We start from the raw sequence: 21,258 nt of genomic DNA, 5'->3' as shown, positions 1-21,258 counted from the left end.
CTGTTTTATCACAGGTCTGCTTAGGAAAAATGGGAAACCCATCTACTGCTGTGATCACTGTGTGGTAGTCTGCAGATTACACAGTCTGTAGAGCCTGTGTTGCTGCCTGCGGTTATCTTAATCTCTGGCACAGAGGTTTAGCTTGACATGTTAAGATGGTATGACACTATAGGATGTGAGATAACTGCTCCAAATTGTGCCACGGGTGGTTCAGGTTGGGTATTAGGAAAAATTTCTTCTCCAAAACAGTGGTCAAATATTGAACCAGCCTGTCTAGGGAGGTAGTGGAGTCACTGTCCCTGGAGGTGTTCAAGAAATGTGTAGATGTGGCACTGAAGGATGTGGTTTAGGGACCATAGCAGTGATGGGCTGATGGTCAAACTAGATGATCTTAGAGGTCTTTTCCAGCCTTAATAATTTTCTTATTCCATGTTCTGGAATCACTAGGTAGAGCTGTTTCACAGTCTCGAGCATTCTTTCTGTGCCAGAGGTGCTGCTATAGCAATTCAATAATCCGACTGTAGGTTTGAGAGATGGAGGATTCTGATTGATGAACCCATAGTTCTTGTAAAACTTTTGCACAAACCTGCTGGCAGTTATCAGTGCAGCTGTTTTAACTCGTACTTTGCTGTAGCTTTAGAATGACGTGTGTACAAATAGCAGCTGGAACTCTGCTACTGCTTGGCCTTGTTGTCAAAGTGGGGTAGAGAAATCAGTGACATGAAAGATCAGAGAAATTACTGAAACTAGCTGTAATCTTGCTCTGTAGAGTGTGTAGCTGGGAAAGGATCTTGGGTTGTAAAGAAATTGCCATGGTGGCAAGAGGTAACGAGTGAGTGGATCTCTAACTCACTTGCCCTCAGGGGAAATTACATTCACGTCCCAAGCACTTGAAAATGGGAAGGGTGTTTCTGTTTCTTCCATTTACACCATTTGGATGCAGATCTTGGTCTCCCCTGCTTCTGAAGGTTATGATACAGGCTGACAGAAAACTCTTGCAAACACTGAATTGCATCATGATCATAGAGTGAGTTGCATGTATTGAGCAAGCCATTCACATTTTCCCATCAATGGTTAATTAATTGGAAAATGCTCATTGTGGTTCATATCTCAGTACGTCTCTGAGAACCCATAGTGCAGGCAACTTCTGGTACTGGAGATGATAAATACGGTAAGAGTGTTTTCTCTTAATTTTTCCTAGCTTTTAGGAATTTCTTGCAAGGCATGATTTCAGCCACAGCTTGGTCTTTTGTATTTGAAAGTGGTTCACTTTCTAACACTTTGTGCATAGAATTATAGAATCATTTGAGTTGGAAGGGACATTTAAAGGTCATGAAGCCCAACTCCCTTGCAAAGAACAGGGGCATCTATAGCTAGAGCCTTATCCATCCTGACCTGGCACTTTTATTGGGCAGTGTATTTTCAAGCTCTTTTCTGGTTTCCCATACCACAAACTTTTAGCGTGTACCTCATATCCATGTGCATGAATGTGCATAGGTCTATGAACTGTTTTTTCTGACTTTGAGATTCTTACTTTTGCAACATGACGTTGCAACTGTATTGTTTCTTCTAGCAGCAGTCGATATCCTTTCAGTCAGGCTTTTAATAGCTTCTTGATTCATTAATTAGTTAATGTAGCTACCTTTGTAACTTCTTGATTAATTGATCAATCGAGTAACGTTTTTTTCAGTACCTCTGCATGTAAAGTGTGGTCTAAGTACTAAACAATAGAATAGTATTATTGTTGTTTTTGCTTTAATGCTGCCCCAATTCACCGAACTCTACTAAACAGCTTATTCAGGCTGAATATCATAATATTAGATCTACTATGGAGTTCTTCAGCTAAGATTATACCTAGAAAGCTGTATGCTGGTGGCAGTTGTAGCATCACTGGCTGACTGGCTAACTAATATGGCAGCAGTAACGTAGCTTAGTTGACAGAGTTTGTTCCAGCCTCATATTTTCCCACTCAGTACAGTTCTGATGATATTGCTGAGTTTGCACTATGAAGTTTTGTGAATGTGTTTACATTCTTCACAAAATCACATCTCACTAAAATCACAGGGAAGGAAGGTGGTAAAGATGCTTGCTAACTTCAAAGTCATGGAAAGGAAGATTCTTAGGCTAAGCAGATCACTAGAAGCTGGAATAGACAGTCAAATCTATTTATAGGTTAATAATTAAAAAGGGAAGAATTACTGTAGCAGTGGATTCCACAGTATTAAAAAATGTGAACTAACACCCAGAGCAAAGGCAGGGAGTAAGAGGAGATGACCCAGACTATGCTGTGTTTTATATTACAACCTGGAAAGGTGTTTTGGGTCACTATGATTAGATGTCTGGATGCATTAGGCCAGTGCCCCAAGGACACACTCTTTCTCTTTCTGCTCTGTTTCTAATCCTCTTTCAGTATCTGCTCTAGGCCCTTGCCAGAGATAACGTTCTAATGTTGATTGTAGCCTTGCCTGACATAGCTACAGTGTTGGACAAAATGGATCTTATTTTGGGAGATTATAGTGCTTGGAGTAGAGGGGAGAATGTGGCGTACTTTTGTAGTGAGAGTAGTTATTCTGATTTTCTCTGTGCTAGTTTATTTTCTTCGTAGTAGCTGATATGGTTTTAGGATGAAAATGATGTTAATAACACGCCAGTGTTCTAGTGGTTGCAGAGCAGTACTTACACTACATCAAGGTCTTTTCTGCTTCTTGCACTGCCCTGCCAGGAAGGAGGCTGGGATTGCACAAACTGGGAGGGGATGCTGCCAGCACAGCTGACGCAAACTGGCCAATTTTCCATACCGCAAGGCATCACACTAAGTAACAAAACCAAGGTGGACTGGCTGGACATCCGTTGGCTGGTGGTGAGCAATTGCATTGTGCATCTCTATTATTATTATTATCATCATCATCATCATCATCATCATCATCCTTTCTTATTAAACTCTTTTTTTCGATTGACAAGTTCTTGCACTTTTACTCTTTTCAATTCTCTCCCCCATCCCACCTTAGGGGGAGTGAGCAAACAGTTGTGAGGTGCTGAGCTGCCTGCTGAGTGAAACCACAACAGTAGTTTAAAATAAAACTAAGTGGAACAGATATTTCATTCAAAGCCTAATAGCTGTGAAATCTGATCAAAACCACTGACAGGAAATGTACCAAGACTTAAAAAGTAAATAGTGCCAGAAATCAAATGAGTCAATATAAAATCTGATGACACTGGGGAGGAGCTTATAAACCAGGAGTGCAGCTAGGACAAATGTTGTACATTTGTTCCTGGGGCAGTGCTAACAGATGTTCAGGGCATGCTGGTGGAGGAGCTCAGTTTTGTGAAACCATAATGGGCTCCTTTCATCACCTTTCTCCTTTGGGCTCCCTGCTGTAGTCCCCTCTCCTGAGACCTGTGCTATTTTCTGCTACTCTTTTGACAGACGGGTCATCTTTATTCTTCTCCCCCTGTTCATACAAACTCGGAGTGAGAAGGATGTGGGGGGAATGTTCAGCTTCTCAGCTTTCCTCTAACCCTCACTCTCTGGCCTCTGCTCTGACCTAGATACTCTAAACAAGAACCTCCATTCTCACTTTCTTTTGCCTGCAGATTAGAGACTGTGGTGCAGGGGTCTGTCCCTTCTGCATCCTTTGACTCTGGCAGCAGACTCAAGATGATCAAGCTGTTCAGCTATATCCAATGCATGTAACCTCATATAAGGCATAAGTTGTAGTATCTTACACAAACAGGTAAGGTGCAGGTACTGTGCTGGGAAAAGATGTAGTGGGAACTGAGGGCATGCAGTTTGTGATTTACGCTAAATTCTCCCCAGCTGTCATCTGCCATAAATTCAGGCACCTCTACAAACCATCTAGTTTCTTTTCTGCTCATGACACTTATTTAATGCCTTTGAATTACAAATTGCTTGCTGATTTTGTTGTGTTGCTGAGGCTTGTCTGAAACTGAATTTTGTTTTTGAACAAACTGTAGGCTAGAATCCATGTGTCTAGGGAGCTACTCTGCAGAAAAGAACCTGGAAGTCCTTACAGATAAGCTGAACAGTGATCAGCAGCTCAATCCTGTGGTAGTGCAGTCAAGAGGAGTCATTATTCCTCTCTAACCAGCAGTTGCAATACGGGAGTGCTGAGTCCCATTTTGTGCTCATCAGTGTAAGGAAGATGTTAACAGAGTGGAGCAAGTCTAAATAATGACCGCAAAGGTAGAGAACTGGAGCACATAAGGGGTAAGGAGAGAATGAGATACCTGAATTTATTCAGGTGAGGAAGAAAAAGCTAAGGAAGTTCTAGCTGCAGACTTCAACTGCTTAATGGATAGTTACAGAGAAGACAAGCTCTATTTTGACTTTGAGGAGCACAGCAAAAGGACAAGAGGCAATGAATGGGGATAAGCTGCAACAAGGGGAGATCCAATAGGTTTAAGGAAATAGTTATTGATAGTGAGAGTGGTAGCAGAGGTTGTCTTCTTAAGAGGTGTAATCAGTCTGCCCCGAGTGGCCTAATCTAACTCCAAAGTTGGGCTGAATTCATTGAGTTTGGACCAGATGATGTCTAGAGTCTTTTAGAATCCTGATCATTCTGTGATTCCAAGTGTGGTTTGCAAGCCAGCTACACTACATCATGCAGTACATTAACATGGGACATGGTAATCCAGATATACCAGAATAGAACTAGTTCCTTGTTTTAGCAAGAGAAGTGGGCAGAGTCAAATTATATACAAGAGTTTTGGTGCTTTAGCCTGCTCTTGAACTAAATCAGAAGCATCTCCTGAAGGAAAGGCTCCCTTCACTCAACAGACCATTAGTTTCGTAATATACAATAGATTTTTTTCTGATAGATGGTTACGTGTGTATGAGCTGCCCTTGGACACCTAGCTAATGGTGAGTTTCAGTGCCATTAATTAGGCTTAGAGGAGGCAAGTGTCCCCCTGTGAGCTTGTTTGTGCTTGATAACTACCTTAGAGTACTAAGCAGCATAAATGGGGGCCATAATCAGAGACTGAATTCCCTACTCTGTAAGCTGCCCTACTAAATAGAGAATGCTGTTGAAGTTGGGCTTGCAGTCAGCCATTGTTTAATGTCTTCTTGATTGTTTTCATGCAGCCTTATTCTGTCAAAGGGAATATCAGACTACCATAATCTTTCTTCTGTTCTGCTGACTGGGAGAAGTTTTTAAAAAAGAAATCCTGAAGGAGTTCCTGTATTTAGTGCTGAGTTTCAGGTAGCGTAAGAAATGCATTTGTACACTGCTTTTGTGAGTTTGTTTCCAAACCTTGCATTTAACATTTTATGCTTACCATTTTAGAATAGTCCAGACAGGACTTGGTCCTCTGTCAACTATGCCTGCCTTGTAGTAGATACTGTATCTTGGGATATTCAAATTAAACCTGGTAAAACTTCCCTAAGAGACTTGTGCAGCAGTGAAAGGTGTTACTCAGAGATACTATGTAACTTCCATCCTTGAATGTTTGGAGGCTCAGCTAGACAATTGCACAGCTGAGGTGTTCTAGTGGTAACAATAGTTCCTCTTCTTGGCTGCAGTTGACATCCCGCAGAAGTTCTTTCCAAATGATTTGATGAGCTCCCTGCTTCAGGATGACTCCTCTCTCACAACCTCTGTTCTTCCAGGAACAGCTGATCTATGCACAAGGTTGGCAGGTATCTTCCATCAAACACTTACTGCAAGGACCTTTTTAGCTTAGTGATGTACTTTTTACCACACCTTTGGAATGGCTTAGGTTTGCTAGAGCAGGTGTGTAAAGGGGCTCTAGTTTCCATATCTGCTTTTTACTGTGAAGCTGATGACTTAGTTTCATCTCCACATCAGCTTGTCTCTGGTCTCTCAACTCTGTGTCAGATATATGGAGCCAGCAGCAATCTTGGGCACTGCTAGAGATATCAGTGCAAGGGGTTTGTCAGTGCAAGGGGTTTGTTAGTAATGATTGAACTGAACAGTACACTGAGCGTAGAAAACTTGACTGGCTTGAAGTCTTCCTTTATAAGAAAAAATCAACATTGGTGAGACATAGGTAAGACTAAATATATTGTCAGGATTATGTCATGGGAAACACAGACACTGCGGCCTGCAGGCAGCAAAACAGACAGGTCCTGAAATTATGCTGTACGTGGAGACCATGAGGATATCAAACGCTGACAAGAAGGGCTTCTTTCACATATTACAGCAACTGGGATTTGATTCAGATTGTCTAGGGTGATCCTGTCATGCTGTTAGCAATGCAACTGTATCATTGTGCCAGCATGGCAAAGCTATGAAGAGATCAGTTTGTGCTGAAATACACATCATTTTCACTAGATCAGTAACTGTGTTTTGGAAGCTTCTTCCAAGCAATCATTCTGGAATAAATCACTACTTGTATGTCCGTGTTCCACACCCAACCCTCTGCTGGAATCCGTGTGGTATCCCATTTTAGGGGAAAAGGCATGACTTTACACAGAAGCCAAAGAAATTCTGTGGCACGTCGTATTTCTGTAACAATAAAGTTATTGGTCGTAACTCAAGACCTTTTTCCATTTATGGCATAACTTTCCTAGTATCAATAACAGAGATAGCTTTATGCCCACTTAGGCATATTCCTTGCACATGCCCTGAATGATGCCTGAAACAAAGTTACAGGATACACCAGGCTCTGACTGACGGGCGTGGACTTCTCCAGGGTCGTGTCCACCCCTGTACTTTTGGAACTTAAATTCATGACACCCTCTTGTCCTTTTCCAGAAAATTGTAAGGAGTGCTGGTAAGGGACCATTCTTGGTGTGCTAGGAACTTTCAGTTTGGTTATGTGCAGGAGAGGCAGATACACCTCATCCCTTGCCTTCTGCTGTGTCCCCCTGAGATTTTTTTATCTTTTGCAAATATGTCCAGTGGAAAATCACAATTATAGACATGAACACCAAGACTGCATGGATATCTCAGAACATTCTACTTTAACCCACCTTCCCTGAGCACTTCACAGTTGAGAAAGATTGTGGATTTGTTTTTGTTTCCCTTATCAAATTCATCTGACTTTTTATAAAAGAACTTTTCTCCTGTCATGTTGTTACATTTAGGCAGAATCAGGGTCTGTACATACAGTAACATTTAGCACAGCTGAACAGATTGGTCTGTGTCTGGTGAGCTGTGCTAACAGAGTTCTGTGCACAACTAGCCTGCAGCAGACATAGGGTAATTCTCCTTAATGCTGCCTTCTCCTAGGTTAAGTCAAATGACCTTGCATTTAGCACATGCCAGGAGTGTGCATGTGTTCAATTACCAAGCTAAGATTATATGCCATGACTTCTTAAGCCTCAGTAACTTAATCCTCTATCTGAGCCCTAAAGGCTGTTTGTAGACCTTGAACAGGTATCTTCCCTAGGTATATTTATAAAGCCAGATGGTAATGATAGAGCAGCATATCGTGCTCTCTGGAAAGCTATGAAGAACCTGCAGCTCTCATTCCCTTGCTAGAAAACTGCTGTTGGAAACCTGAGACTGTGTTTTCCCACTGATTGGAAAAGGAGAAACATAGCCCCCATTTTCAAGAAGGGGAAAAGAAGAAGATCCAGGTAACTACAGGCCAGTCAGTCTCATCTCTGTGTCTGGCAAGATCGTGGAGCAGATCCTCCTGAAGGCCCTACTAAGGCACATAGAAAATAAAGTGATTGGTGGTAATCAATGTGGCTTTACCAAGGGCGAGTAACACCTGACAAAATTGGTGGCCCTTTATGATGAAGTTACAGCATCAGTGGATAGAGGAAGAGCAACTGATGTCATCTACCTGAACTTGTGCAAAGCTTTTGACACTGTCTTGCATGACATCCTGGTTGCTAAATTAGAGAAAAATGAATTTGATGGATGGACCACTTGCTGGATAAGGAATTGGCTGGGTGGTCACACTCAGAGTTACGATCAACAGCTCAGTGTCCTAGTGGAGACAGCTGACGAGTGGCATTCCTCAGAGATCAGTGCTGGGACTGGTGTTATTTAACATCTTTGTAGGCCACATGAACAGTGGGATTGAGTGCACCCTCAGCAAGTTTGCAGATGACACCAAGCTGAGTGGTGCAGTTGACACACTAGAGGGAAGGGATGCTATCCAGAGAGACCTGGACAGGCTTGTGAGGTGGGCCCATGCCAACCTCATAAAGTTCAACAAGGCCAAGTGCAAGGTCCTGTACCTGGGTTGGAGCAATCTCAAGCACAGATACAGGTTGGGCAGAGAATGGCTTGAGGGCAGCCCTGAGGAGAAGGATTTGAGGGTGTTGGTTGATGAAAGACTCAGTAGGAGCCAGCAATGTGTGCTTGCAGCCCAGAAGGCCGACCATATCCTGGGTTGCATCAAGAGAACCATGACCAGCAGGTTGATGGAGGTGGTTCTGCCCCTCTACTCTGCTCTTGTGAGACCCCACCTGGAGTACTACGTCCAGTTCTGGGGACCCCAACACAAGAACGTCATGAAGTTGTAAGAGTGGATCCAGAGGAGGGCCACGAAGATGATCAGAGGGCTGGGAGCACCTCCCCTATGAGGACAGGCTGAAAGAGCTGGGGCTCTTCAGCCCAGAGAAGAGAAAGCTGCAGGGAGACCTTATAGTGGCCTTCCAGTACCTAAAGGGGGCCTATGGGAAGGCTGGGGAGGGACTTTTTATAAGAGCATGTAGCAACAGGACAGGGGAAAACGGTTTTAAACTGGAAGAGGGTAGATTTAGACTAGATAACAGGAAGAAATTCTTTGCTGTGAGGGTGGAGAGGCACTGGCACAGGCTGCCCAGTGAGGATGTGGATGCCCCCACCCTGGAGGCATTCAAAGCCAGGCTGGATGGAGCTTTGAGCAAACTGGTCTAGAGGGAGGTATCCCTGCCTATAGCAGGGCAATCGGATCTAGGTGATCTTAAAGGTCCCTTCCAACCCAAAACATTCTGTGATTCTATGCGAGGAGAATCCTTGCCCAAGTGAGGATGCCATTCCCCTGTGAGAGCATGAGCTATCTCCTTATGCATAGCCTTCTGAGTAACCTCTGCTAACCCAGCAGTCTCAATTTCAGGGTGAATAGGGATGTTGTGTTAGACCTGTCTGATTGGTGTAATAATCACACAGATTGCTTTTAAGCAATTTGTTTGCAGATGCATCCTGCTTTCTTTAAATACTTAAAATATCACAGATTTTTTAATTACCAGGAACATTTTAAAAATTGTTTTTTTTTCCAAGGCTAAAAAGCCTCATACCAAAACTGCATTTTTGAAGGATTCATTCATTGTCATTCAAAATTTATTATTGTGATTTGGTTTCCCACTGATGCTGAACTTTGAAACTATATTTAACATACAAAGATGACTGATCACAGCTTTGGTTTTAATAACACACTCAGTGAAGGAAATGTATACTGAGCTGGTTTGCATCAGTTTGACTAACTTCTAAGTTAAATGTTTGTCTGTATGTAGACAAGGCCTCAGATATGGTAGGGTTAATTGTAGAGCTAGTCCAGAAAAGTAGACTAATACCAAAGAGTACAAAGTTTTCTTACATTTTAACTGACTCTGCTAAGTAATCATCAGTGGCAGCACAGAATTGCATGTTCTTTGCTTTGCAAGTGCTCAGTGTCTGAGACCAAAGAACCGTGACGATGTAGTCCATCTAGGTAGGACATCAAACATGTCATTTCAGATGACTGTTCACCAGCAGGTGGCACAGTTGAAGGAGGTACTGTGTTTTATGTCTTCCTTGCTAATCCTGTGGAAGCTAGGAATGAAAGCAAAAACAAACAAGAGACTAAGACCATAAATAGACTTTATGCCGGAGCTATCTAGATTCCTGAATGAAGCACATCATAAATGATCAAATGACTTATTCCCATGTTAACACCTCTACAGCTTGCTAAGTAGAACCTTTAAGAATCTCTAATATTGCTAAACGCTTCTTTTTAGTGCTTCTATAGTGCTACACACAACTAAAACTGTAATCATCCTCACTAAGGAAACATCTCTATGTAGACTGCAGGTCCCACCATGCAATGGGGAAGTCCTGTCAACTAGAGGTGACTTGCTGGGTTCGTTTTCTCTGGCAATAGAACCACTGTACAGAAGAGGAAGATGTCAGAGGTTTTACTCCTCTTGTGTGAATTAAGAGGTTGTTTTGAGCTCCCCGCAAATTGCTCTCATTCAAGCAAAGTTTGGGTAACCTCGGTCTGAATCATGGAAATCTCTTCTACCTCCTTCTTAACATTTGAGATGGCTCTGGCTTATCTGCTTCCCTTTGTGGGGACAGAAGAACCTGTGCAGTGTGTGCGTGCATGTATGTATGTGTCTGACTGCCTGTCATTACAGCACTAATGGAAATACTGCACGGATCACAACTCTCAATTAGCTCCTTGGGAGATTGCTGTGACAGCCAGTTACTGAACAGCAAGGCCTGAAGGAATGAATTAATTTGTAGTACACGGCAGTTAGAGTCACAGTGTTAGCAATGGAATGAGACAGCAATAGACCTTTATTAGGCTCAGGCTGTGTGATGCAAGAGAATGTTACTTGGGGGACATTTTTCTTTTTTCTTTACCAGAACCCCCTCAGGGTTAGGAAGAATCTTGGACCATGAGTGAATGAGTTCAGAGCTCTTAGTTTGATTGGTGGAGTCTCTGTCTGCCTGAGGCTATTTGGCAGTCGGCAATGGGATTTCATTCAACACATACAAGGGCATGCTGCTCTCCTGGCTTGGGGCCAGGCTGCAGTCACTACGTAAGTGATATTCAGGAAAGGTAAGGCTGTCTTTCTGTCTGTCTCTAAACAACATCTCTTCTCTGTGATATACACTTAACTAATACAGAGGGTATCCTAAAGCAGCTGCACCGGAGGATGCTGGTATCTTGCCTTTGCAGTGCTATAGTTATACACATGCAGAGAAGAGCTGCTTGGTGAGGCCCAAGCATGCAAAGTGTTGCAGGAAAATCGGGGATCTTCACAGACAGCCTGAAGTTTCCAGAGTTTCTGCCTGCAGACAGCCCTGTACCCTGAAGTGCCACACTATGCCCCACCAATATGACTTCAGCTTCTCACCCTTTTTCAGCTCTGATGTTCAAAGATTTGTCATCTCTTAATCTGACATCCATAAAGCTGAATGCAAAGGCAAGTCTTTTATTTTCTGAATTATACAATGACATTTTATTAAAACTTTTTTTTTCATGTTTTATAGAGATGGCTTCCCGGTGTGCGGAGTGTATTTGTCTGAATGGGACTCCAACCCTTCTCTTGCTCTGAGGAAGATCAGCCACCTAGTGAGATGCAATATAAAGCCAGTGAGGTTTTGGGCATGCTGTTTACTTTAGCTGATACAGATTTGCCCTCCAGAACTGTGTGACGTGCAGAGTTGAGAAGGAGTAAGACAAAAGCAGAGAAATGTTCTTAGAGCAATCCTTGCAGAAGGAAAGAAAAAAGAAAGGAAAGTTTCCTATAGACTTTTAGTAAATTCTTTTTCTGTTAGGCTGAGGAAGTTGTTAAGTACCACATAGGAATAAATGCAGACCCCTAGAGGCACACGTCTCCTGCTTATTTACTGAAATTGTCACTGGGAGCAGCATCAGCAGAGCCTTTTTCTGCTGTTCTTTTTAGGCATGAGAGAGATCTTTTGTTTTGAAGGAACTCTTGAGAGTCATTCATTCCACATTCCCTGCATTGTCAACCAACAAATAGGGCAGTTTATGTTGCCCACCTCAACAGAAAGTAGGAAATCAAGCCCCTCAGCACTGATGTCTTCAGAACTTAAAAGTGGTTGTAAAAGGGTCTGCAGCTGCAGTAGTGCTCCTGCTTTGGGCAGTGTTGCTTTGGTGTGCTCTTATGTCATACTCTACTTCACATGGGAGTGCAAACAAAACCTGTTGTCCTAACAGTTATTTTTTGCAGTCTCTGCCTCTTGATCTTCGTGCCTGCTGCTTTTATGAATTGCCTTTCTATCTCCCAGAATTGCACATTCTGGCCAGTAAGTGGTGCTCCCCCATTCCTTCCTACCACTCCATTCTTTGTGCAGAGCTAAATACTGTCATTCATTGCTGTTGCTTTCGGGTGTGTCTCACCCAGACAGTGCGTCATGCTTTGATTTAGTGTATTGATGCAATAATGGCATTTCTAATGATGTATTCTTAATGATAAAAACTTCCTGACATTGCCCAGTTATCTGTATTGAAGATTTTATGTACTGCTATGAAGGTCCATTAATAGGTCTCTCATGCAGGCCCAGAAGGGATGAGCACCAACTGTTTTTTCATGCATTATGTAGAAAGTGAAGAGGTGAACGTTCATATTGCTGACATGGCTATAAAGAGACAAGAAATCTTTGAAAAAGGAGGCTTTGGGATATGGCATTTTTTGGATCCACACATTCCAGTGCTATCTTTTTGCAAATTAAGGGAATATGCTTCTTTGCAGGGGTACTGGATTTGCCTGGGATATGGGATGAGGCTTCTCCACTTACACCCTTACAGCCAGGGTCTTCTCAGTAACACGATTCCACTATGCGGCCACAGTTCGGATTTTTCTACTCTTGGTTGTTACTGTGATGTTTTGGTTTTTTTTTTTGCCTGGATATAAAGTGCTGGTATTCTGGCTCAGTACAAGTGTTGAATTTGTTCTTCTAGGTGAAAGCGATGACACAAGGACCAAGGCAGATGTAGATCATTTCTTCTGTCTTGGTCTTAAGTGATGGGACAGCTTTTGGACACAAAGTGGCAAAGAGCTACCCAAATAGTTTTGTTACAGAGACAGAGTAAAATATAGAAGAAGAAGAACAAGGGGAAGAAATGAACCAAAAGAGAGAGGCAAAGAAAATGGGAATATAGAAAGAGAGGAAAATTGATAAATAAAAAAAAAAAGTGACTAAAGCAAGAGAAGAGAGAGGGAGATTCTCTCCTGATTAGAATTCATGAACTCCATTCTTACATTAAGTCTATATATGACACCTGGCCTTTAATGTGAAGCTGCCTACGAGCATTAAAAATTAAAAGCAGAAGGTAGGATCCATCCATCTCGGGCAGCGCTGTTCCCCTCCTATCTGAGCTTTGCACAAAGCTATTACACATTGATAAATTATTTTGGGTAATAGCTGAGATATTACATTGTTTCTGAGTGAAGGTAAAATCTCTCCATGACATGAGCATTTATCAGGAGCGCATTTCATCCTATTTATTATGGCCGAGACGAGATCGCAGGCTGCGGGCAGAGCTGGCACGTCGTGCTGATCACCTCCCCCATCGCCTCCCTTCCCTCTGTCACTTAGATGATGGGATATTGATGGAACTCATGACAAGTTAATTATTAACTAAAGATATGCAGTTCACCTTTGCCAGGGGAGGGGGCATAGAGTACAGCAACGATAGTTCTTAAATAAATAAATAAATAAATGTATCCGTTGTATCTTAGGATTCTTCTTTCCACCTTCTTCTCCATTGTACCTGTGGTTTTCTGCGATGTACCAGATTAATCAGATAGGTTATTTGAATTCCAGTATGGTTTAGAGGGCCAACTAAAATGGAAGAACCTCTGAAAACTTTAGATCTTGTTCAAAAAAAGTTTGCACATAAGTTCTTCTCCATTGGTTTGACGTTGAAGATAAATGGAGAGAAATTTTCGCTGTCCACAGAGCAATAAAGACTTCTCTAACTGTTGAGAGAGCTAGAAAGCAGAGATATGGAATTTTGATTCTGTCCAAACAATAAATGCTTTTTTTCTTTGTAAAGTAAGGATATCCTGACAAACTCTGAATATATCAGCTGTTCCTTTCCATGGAGTACAGTATATGCCACTGGAGTCTAGCTGGCTTGCAGGATAGAGACTAAAAGGGGATGGCAACAAAGGTGGTGCTTACTTCCTTAGATGCTTACTCATCTAAGCTCCTAGGGTGAACAGGAAGTGCTTGCTAGCGCATGAGGGACTGTTATATTTGCATCCTGATAGTACCTATCTCCCTCAGAGACCAAGACTGTGTGTAGACCTTTGGGTTAAATTATGAGATGCACTGAGGTATTATAAGTAAGAGTTGCTCAGCTGATTGGTCATGGATTGAGTAGTCCTTTAGTCTGCAGTATATACCTTACAGTAATGCAGCCAGCCACTACTACCTCTTGACGAGGTACCATAAGTTATTGTCTCAGCTGAACTGATGTTACATTTGTGATGTAGAGAAAAAGGCTGATAGTCACACTGGGAAGATTCCCTGCTGGCAGTCTCATCAGGAAGGCTGAAGTGCAAAAGACCCTCAGACCTTAATCCTGCAGTCTTTTGACTTGGATGGAGGTAAGGCAATAATAAGGTAGTTAGATGCCAGAGGTAACTAGTACACCATTTTATGCCAGACTGCTGCTGATTTGTCCATAAACTACCTTAGCATTGTGATAGTCAGATAGTTCTAGAAGAAAGGAGCAGATGCTGTAAGTCACCGTGACAATGGGTATTTAGAAAATAATTATGAATGAAAACACTGTAGTCTAACAAAGAAATAATTCCCTCTGTACGGCCTATAGCAAGCTCTGCATGTAAAAATAAGTATGTGTTTATTTTTCAAAACCTTAGCTACTCTGGATGCAAGTTTAAAACTCGATGTGTGTCCAATTTCATGCACACTGGATTTGAGCAGTATGGCTAATTTAGGTCTCATCTACCTTACTTCTTTGAAAAAAAGGCACAAGTTTATTACAATGAGGTTGTAGCCCATTTAAATTTTCCGTAAAATGAAGCTTCTCTGTTTGTACTGCCTGTCTTTTCAAGTGTCATATCTTAAATGCCAGTCTGTCAAATGGGATCCAAGAGTAAATACAGTGGGCCTCCTCTGGCATTTGAAGAAAAAAGTTTATTTTCCTAGTTGTCCTTGTATGGGCTGTTGTAAGGGATCTAAGCTTACTGTCTGGTGTTTCTGCAGCAAACAGGCCTCCCCAGAGAAACTTTTAATGTACCATCTTTATGCTTTTCAACTTGAGGTATTCCAGAACTTGTGAAAACTGTTGGATAGATATCTCTCATTCTTTGATGTAAAAGATAAGCTCCTGTACATCAGTTCTGAGCAAAGCAGGGGAAAACAAGAGTACTTGTTCTTTGAAATCCACCAACTCTGTTCTCCTGGATTAATGCCCTGTGCTGGACTTTCAGGATCAGACATTGTTTCACCTTTTTTTCATCTTTTATTGTGTGATCTGACAGTTCCAGTTCTGAGGTAATTCTGAGAAATCCCCTTTTTAATTACTATTATTATTTATTTATTTAAATTAGTTTAATTTTGTGTTCCACAGCTTTAAGGAATCTCTCATTGAAAATACAGATTTCTACTACTTTGCCTCAAAGTTGAAATTGAAGTGCAATTGAAAAAAAAAACAAAAAAAAAAAAAAACAATAAAGGATTTGGATTCTCAGGTGTAACTCTTCCCTCTGAGATTATACCAGATGCTCCTGCATCAGAATTGCTGGGTATAAAAGCAAAACTTTCCTAGTCTTTTTTTCCTTCATGCATTTTAGTTTTTTGAAATCTCTGAAAATCTAGCTGGTTGCTATTAAAGGCATGAGGAGATTGGACTGGGCTTCCAAGTACAGCTAAAGTGAGCATTGTCGGAAACGTCATGGGTAGATTAGCTGTCTGAACTCCAAGCAAGAAACTGCCCATCATTGCAGTAAGGCTAATCTCCCTGTCCTTGTCTGTCCATGGTGATCAGTTTGCCCTTTACTTAATATAATAAAATATATAATAAAAATGTATTAACAACTGTGAACCACCCTTATTCCCTATCCGAAACCCCTTGGGATCCCTTCAAGGTTAGAGGATGAGCAGTATATGCACCTCAAAGAAAATGTACGTTCATTATCTTTACCCTTTTGTGGTACAACTTGTCCTTGCCTGTTGCATGTCTTGCAGCTTCTTTTTACTACAGGCCTTTGTCTGCAGTCTGCCTGTGCAGTGTAGCTGTGTAGATGTCACTGATGAAATACTAATGGTAGTAATACCTAGCAGTCCCACTTGTCTTCCAAAGATACCTTTCAGGTGAGTTTTGTGAGAATCAGATTAGGCTATGTATTTGTAAGTATGTGTTCAGGAGGCCTGGACTCTTAGACTGCGACTTCTTCAAGGCAGAGTATCCATCATTGTTTCCAAGCAACCTGCCTACCTGCTGGTTTGGGTAATGACAATGTTCCTAGTTTTTTTCTGATTTTTGATTTTTACCTAGGCTTTTCTTCTAAATACCTCATAACTCAGTCTTTAATTACTTATTCTAAGAATACATCTCACAGTAACGTAGATAACAGCAGGATTTTAACACTATCAGGTTGTTCATGTAAACTCTCAGTTCTATAGCAGTTTAAATAAGAGCTGTGGAGATGGGACTGCTTTTCTCGAATGTGGACATAATTATGCTTATAGAGTAGACATTGAAAGGCCATAAGGAAGATTTGAACTGAAAGACAGTAGTATGAATATGTTTTACTGAGGTGTGTTTTCTCATTTGGAAATGTACTTATCTATAATATTTATCTTTTCTGGCATAAAAATGATGATATGCGGTTATGCTACCTGCTAGTTACCTAAATATAATACAACCCTTAGCTAAGTTAATGCTAGCTTTACTAGAATTAGCTCACTTTTGAATGTGCTCTGTGTCTGTATCTGAAGTTTACCCGGGAGAATGTATTTGGATTGGCAGCACAGGTTGTGTCCCAGGGCAGACAGTGGAAACAGATCCAGGAGACAACACTTGTCAGAATATGGCTCCTTCAGAAGAGCTAGAACTGAATGTGCAGTTTAACCAATGTTGTGTACTGTCGTGTGTGATAGTGTGTGCACTGAGCATAAACATGTGGGGCGGGCTGAGTATTTGTTCAGCAAGCCTTTATGGCTGTGCTGCCCTAGATGGCAAGTCATGCTGCAGTGACGTGTCACAGCAGATGTCCTTTGCAAGCCTGATACCTTGTCTTTTGCTATGACTGACACAAAATGCATTGGGAAAGCTCAAGGATGTCAGGCAAGGGACAGTTAAGGAATGGCTGGCTGGATTGTGGGGCCACATCTGCTGAGTCTGTACATGTAGAAATGGGCGTCTTGTGCAGGGGCTGGGTTGTGGGCAACCACACCAATCATCGTAGATCTAGATACCTCTGTCTGTGCATCAGCTTGATCTTTTTCAGTTGAGCCAAGCTCCTGGCATTAATAGCAGTAGAGGTGAAGACTGCACCTGACAATGTTTTGCGTGTGGAAAAATTACTTTGTCATTTTTAAATTTCAGTGAATAGCCTCCTGTTCTTTTTACGTCCTAGTTCTAGAGTAAAGGCAGTAATAAGCCAGCTCCAGCTTCTCTGTTCCTGTATGCTATACTTGAGTATTCTCAGCAATACGCCCTTCATGTCTGTCTTACAGGAAAAGGTATCAGAACCCTAGCAGGTCTCTCTCCTCTGGTACCCTTTGTACTTTGTCTTTTGTCTTCCCTGAACTGACTGGCAGAAGCACTTCCTCCTTCAAAATCTCTTCCTGTGATCCACTGCAGTATGTTGATGCTTTTAGGAAAATAACTGACTCTGGTGTCAGTGGGAAACTTGATATTTATGACTATTTATTTGTATTACAATTTATTCTTGAAAGTGTTTTAGAAGACTGTAAGGAAAACAAAGTCACTGTATGCCAACTTCTTTCTGCTATTTGTTTCAGTCTTACCTGTTGTGTCTCACCTGAGAGAGAGGGAGTGGTTTGAAAGGCACTATAAAATAAATCATTCCTAGTAATAACCTGTGTGCCAGATCCACTGCTGCTTTCCAAAGGTGTGCCAAGCACACACACAAATGCTGGAAGCCATGGCATACCACTGTGGATGATTTGTATTCATGCAAGCATCTGACACACACATACGCACACATGCATCCCCCCCCATCATAGCATAATTTGAAGACCATGTTCCATATGCTCCCAGGTCAACCTTGAGAAAGAGTTTAAGCTGCTGAGAGAAAAACACAGCAACTTAAAGAGTTAACCCTACAGTAATTGGAAGGCGAGGGGGAACAGTGTAATGGAAGGGTGAAGAGTTTCCATAAACCCATTGCTTCAGCTCAGAAAACCTGCTAAGGGGCAGTGGTCAGAGAGAAACAGAAGGAGAGAGAGAGATATCAAGTGTAGTAATCAGAATGAAAAATGGAGCTCCGGTTACTTTAAACAAGAGCTAATTTATCACGAGAACGAGTGGATAAGTAGCTGAGTTTCAGGCGTTCAGTAAGTTCCCCGTTCTGCTCCAAAAATTATTCCACCCCTGTCTCCATGCTCCCATAAATCATCCCCTTCTTCACTTCTGCTCCGATTACCAATTACTCCTGCCTACGACACGCTTTCCCCTGCCCGACACAATCTGATGGGGCCCTGCCTTTTAATTTTACAAATGCTTTTTTCTTCTTGCTTCTCAGCTCCCTGTGCCTACTCCTCCCCTTGCCAGTTTCTTTCTATATCTTTGTTTTCCCTTTTCCTCTTCATCTACTTTTTTTTCTTTTTAATTTGTAGAAAGGGAGGGCAGTAATGTTTTCTGGCACCTCCCTCTGTGAGGTTGACAGAATTGAAGGAGAGGAATAGAAATTAATTATTTTCCCCAACCTGAACTCTCTTTGAATTTGTGGGTCTTCTCCCTAAGCACATGGCAAATTCTAGATTTGGTACAGCTGTATCAAAGGTGAATGCTCTTGAAAGGATGAGTTGCTCTTTGTTGAGCCTTTGAAGGAAAACATTTTTTTTCTCTTTTTCTTTATTGTACATAGAGCTTTTTATGGACCAGAGATATTTTGTGAGCCGCACAGCTGTAGGCAGGAGAATTTTAATTTCTATTGCAGTGTGTTATTTTTCTGCATATACTTCACCAGTGTTAATATTTACATTACTACAGTTCCCATCTAGGTATCTACAAAAACAGAGGCACTGACCTGGGCCTCAAATGTGATAATTTAAACCAGGTCCACACAAGAAACTTTTGTTGACTTCATTGATTCCTTGCATGAAATCAGCTTAAATCAAACTGGTACTAATAAGCAAATGTCAACTTCAGGAGAATGAGATGAATTTGTTATACCTCTCTAACACAAAAAACATTGATATTTCTTATGTGTGGCAGTCCAAGTCTGGTGTGCTGTTTAGATGCTGGATGGGTCTGTGCATGTATACTGAAAAGTCCTAGAAACAAATTTCAAACATCAAAGAACTGGTATGCAGTAAAGCATTGTTTTGCTTAAATATATTGTTTCACAACATAAATTATTGCTTACTGTATGTTTGTACCAGCTACATTTGAAGTATTTGAAACCAGTGTATGTCATGTTTATCAGTTCTGCATGGAGACAACAGATTTGTTTGATTCAGGAAGGTAGTTTTTGGAGGCTTCATTAATTGATGTTTAAGTAGCTTATGATTCATAAGAACTAACTTACATGAAACATAAAAGCTGGCAAACCCTAAGCTGGAAGCCATCGCAACCAAAGAGAAAAGCTTAAACATTTAACCTAATGTGCACAGACCTGTTATTTTCACCACTGGGGTATTCTACCAAATTGCCATGAAGCTTACTGAATCCACAAAGACGAAATTCCCTTGCTCTGCTGAGAACAGGACAGGCAAAGTGACAGCTCTGCCTGGTATGCTGCAGAGAAAACGTCTGTCCAGGACTGATTTTTCTTCAGGATAATAGATGGAGTAGATGGATTACCAAGTGATAAATCACACAGAGAAATTGGCTGGTGCCAAAACCCATGAGCAAAGAGATAGCTGGCATGCTCTGCAATGGGTATAGCCATCTCCACCTAAGAGGTAGTAGCCATTATGCATTCACAATAAAACAAAACAAGAGTTAATTTTACAGTGCAGCTTCTTGAAACAAGGTATTTATAGCAAAACACAATTGGGGAAGGTAATATACCTTTTATCTTTCTGAAGGAAAGAGCAGGGGAAAGCCTCTTTGTTCTCATTTTCCTTATTTATTCTCGTTGTTTAGAGCCCTTAGTGGTATTGTCTGACTAGGGAGAATCACAAGCATCTTTCAATAAAGAGATAGTTCGAGAAGCTAACTGAACATGATGCACCCATTCCACGTGGTTCATATGCACTCCCTCTGTCCTGCCAGGCAAAGAATGGTTGCTGGTATTAACTACATAACTCTGTGATCAGTAATAGTGCTCCACATCACCCTGATGACCAATGATACTATGAGCTCATTTTTTCAGGATAAATGCAGTAAGTGAACACATAAGCATTGTCACATCAGAGTTTTGTCTCTAATCTCTAAAAGCCTTGTGTGACTTGGACTTCTTTAGTAATTGTAACCTGACACTGTTTTTTAATAATGTAAAGGATTTGACTGAACCTTGTCGAAGTCATTCATTACACATGGGATTAGCCCCTAACTTGTTTCATAACTTACAGGGTAACTGAGATTCACCCTGTACCCAGTCATCTGAACACTGGGTTAGCATCTAACACACCACTGTGGTGGTGGTCACCTTTAGGTAAAGATTCTTGATGCCTGACCTGTATTTTTAAAATATAATTTTAAATTTAATATATTTAATAAATTTATTTAATAAATTAAAATATAATTTTAAATATAATTTTAAAACTGTTGTTGGATGGTAGATTAATCTTCCAGCTGGCTCCTCCCAAGGACGTGGCATATACTGAACACCGAAATGACAGATCCACAACTTTGCTCTGCTGTCTCATTTCTTGAAAATCCCTGCATGAATGATTTAATTTTCATAGTTTTCCCTAGAAATCCCTACTATTTTCACAGCAGTTTAATTATAGAGAAAGAAGCAGTGACCTTGTATTGCCTTGAATCTTTTTTGAACTTACGTTTTTAGATATTCTGACAGTTCCACTGTTTCATGGTAGTATAAATTTTGAGAAGGAAAGGACTTTAAAGGAATTTTTTCGTCATTTTCAGGACTTGGCTGCCAAAAATTACCATTTCCACATGGCAGCTTGTGTTTTTCCGGGAGAACACCAGTATAGTATCACGAAGAAAAGTAAACATGCTGGCTCCAAGAAGAAGCAGACAATTGTGTTGAGTAGCCTGAAACCTGCCAGAGTTGGGTAAGGGTACAGAGTAGAGAGACTTATGGGCTTACCTGCTTTGCCTCCCACCCCATCTCACCTTCTTTTCAATCTGTTAGTTAGCTGCCCCTAGGCTACCTGCCCAGGGCTCACAGGTACAAGATGAGAAGCGAGGTCTCTGTGTTCTCTGTACTACCTCCTAGTCTTCTGTCTAATGCCAGCTATCTTC

At 41.4% G+C, this 21,258-nt stretch overlaps 1 long non-coding RNA gene across 1 annotated transcript in view; it reads left to right on the top strand.

Annotated features, from left to right (window-relative positions):
* The window catches only part of LOC110401733, a 74,492-nt gene extending 71,638 nt beyond the window's left edge, over window positions 1-2,854 (top strand). Inside the window, exon 6 of the long non-coding RNA XR_002440563.1 lies at window positions 2,723-2,854. This is a non-coding gene — a long non-coding RNA (uncharacterized LOC110401733). The remainder of the gene's footprint in view (window positions 1-2,722) is intronic.

Source organism: Numida meleagris, chromosome 6, assembly GCF_002078875.1.
Source record: "Numida meleagris isolate 19003 breed g44 Domestic line chromosome 6, NumMel1.0, whole genome shotgun sequence".
Classification (NCBI taxonomy): Eukaryota; Metazoa; Chordata; class Aves; order Galliformes; family Numididae; genus Numida; species Numida meleagris.
The sequence above is the reverse complement of the archived record's forward strand: the minus strand, read 5'-3'. Positions and strand labels throughout refer to the sequence as shown.